The sequence below is a fragment of the Vicugna pacos genome, chromosome 2 (genome assembly GCF_048564905.1).
Source record: "Vicugna pacos chromosome 2, VicPac4, whole genome shotgun sequence".
Classification (NCBI taxonomy): Eukaryota; Metazoa; Chordata; class Mammalia; order Artiodactyla; family Camelidae; genus Vicugna; species Vicugna pacos.
The window spans coordinates 102,279,792-102,282,064 of record NC_132988.1 but is presented as its reverse complement, the minus strand read 5'-3'; the positions used below and the strand labels follow the sequence as shown (position 1 = coordinate 102,282,064).

Here is a 2,273-nt window from a genome sequence, read left to right as displayed (position 1 = left end):
CCGCAAGTGTGGTGTGTAACTTGTCCCCATCATTAATACAATACTGACTCGTTGGCATTGGTCACCCTTTTGTGCACATATGGAGACAGGAGCACAGGGAGGTAAACTCGGTTTACATGGATGTAAGATTATAAGGCTGGTCGGCCCTGAAGCTGGGAGCCAGAGTAGACATGACAGAGGATGGCTTTCCACCAAGAAGGCACTGGTGGTGGACAGGCGCTGGCCAAACCTCCACCACAAGCTTACCTGGGAGATCTGTGTCCTTCTTGCCTGATGGAGAAGGGGAGACCCTGAGGATGGACACACGTATGTTTTCACTAGATCGTGTTTTAAGGGGTGTTAGGTGGTATGGGTACACCTCCTCGACGACGGTGAGATTTGCTGCTTTGTTCAAGAGATGGAATAAAATAGCTTATTAGTCCTTTAACCACTGTCTCTACTCTTACTACATACAGTGAGAACACAGGATTTTTACATCAGTTTTGTCATCTGGGAAATAGAAATAACAGTACCCATTATCTACTTAAGAGGATTAAATTCGGCAGTTTATAACCTAATGCCTGTCAAAATCAAAGGTTTGATAATGTTAGCTGTTGCTGGTATAATTTTCTCAACTGCTGGGAACAACCAGAATGCACATAACTGGGGTTTTCCAAGACTGAACTTGCCCTAGGTCATGAACCTTCCATGGCCTCTTATGACATATATGGACTGAATGCTTATGTCCCTCGGAATCCTAACCCCCAATGTGATGGTGTTAAGAGGTGGGGCCTTTGGGAGGTAATTGGGTCACGAGGGTGGAGCCCTTACAAGTGAGATTAGTGCTCTTATAAGAAGAGACACTGGGGCTTGCTTGCTCATGGACTGCCTTCTACAAGCCAGGAAGTGGGCCTTTACCAGACTCTGGCTCTGTTGGCACCTTTGATCTTGGACTTCCAGCCTCCAGAACGGGGAAGTCAGTGTTCATTATTTATAAGTTATTCAGTCTATGGAATGCTGTTACAGCAGCCTGAACAGACTAAGGCAGGCAGAAACCATAATCCCGAAGTTCGACTGGTTTAAAGCTTAGTGTCCTTGGGATCGATGTTCAGGGAGATTCCTTTTCTTCTCCCCAGGATGGCATCTGGGTTAATGGGAAGGAGCTCTACCTGTGTGGTTCCTTTCCTGCTACTATTTTTCACATCATCACTGGTTTGGTCCCCACTGTGGGAGCTGTTCAAGGATGGTGGCAGCAAGATCTGGGATCTGGTGGGGAAACTGGGAGGCAACCACCGTCTCCATCTGGGCTGGCTTATTGTTGAGATTCACAGCTGGCCGGTGGTCTTGGATTATGTGGTGCACACACACACCCTCATCCCCACCCATGCTCCATGAGCATTCAGCCTTACTTCTGCCTCCTGGGGCGAGGGGCTGTCACTTCCCACTTTGGGCTCTGCCAGCCCAAGGGCCCACCTTCTGGTGGGCAGTGTGTTGACATGATGTCCATCAGCCTCGGTGCCTCTCCACTCAGTGGCCCTGAATCACACCGAGTGCCCTTCCGTACTTCCAGAGCACAAGGAGTGGGGCGGGGGTCCCTTTTGACAAGGAACACCTCCGTCTGGCTCCCTCACACCCCACTGAGTGGGATTCATTTGTCAGCCTCCTGTTTTCAGCCATCTTCTAAGGAAATGGGAATTCAGTCTTCTTATGATGAAATCTCACAGCTCAGGGGAGATTCTCTTGCCCACCCCCCAACTCTAGGAATCACATGGTAATACAGCTTATAATCCTCTTCTCCCTCTGTCGGCTCTACTCTGCTCTTCCCCAGACTTACCCCTGCATTTTTTCCAGGACTGGTGGCAGAAATGAGGAACCCTGGACCATTTCTACATTCAAGGTCACAGTCTCTCTGTCTGAACCACATTGTCCCCCTGAAGGGGCATGTCTGGCACCTGAGAGTGGTGGTTCTTTAAATATCAACACGGAAGAGTGGAGTCTTTTTCTCATTTATCTTAGCCTGCTACCATTCAGTGGATGTTTGCCACACGCCAAGCCTTGAGCTCTGTGCCTCCTGGGTAGCATTGCCTTAAATCCTGAGGGCTCCCCCTGAGAAGGAGTCTACTGCTTTTACAGAAATGGGGATGAGGCTCAGAAGGGTGAAGTTAGAGGGTCAGGCCAGCAGGTGGTGGGCTTGGGGCTCCTCCTGAGGAATTTAGCTCCAGTAGCTCAATGAATAATTGGGAGGCTGAATGTTTCATGCTGGAAAGCACTAGACTGTATGTGTTCCCGGCTCT

The 2,273-nt window shown here is 49.4% G+C and overlaps 1 long non-coding RNA gene across 1 annotated transcript; it reads left to right on the top strand.

Moving 5' to 3' along the window:
• The first annotated feature begins 850 nt into the window (after nt 1-850).
• Nucleotides 851-1,978, top strand: LOC140700495 (uncharacterized). Its single transcript, XR_012078903.1, has 2 exons — nt 851-955; nt 1,831-1,978. It is a non-coding gene; the product is annotated as an uncharacterized lncRNA (long non-coding RNA).
• Nucleotides 1,979-2,273: the final 295 nt, after the last annotated feature.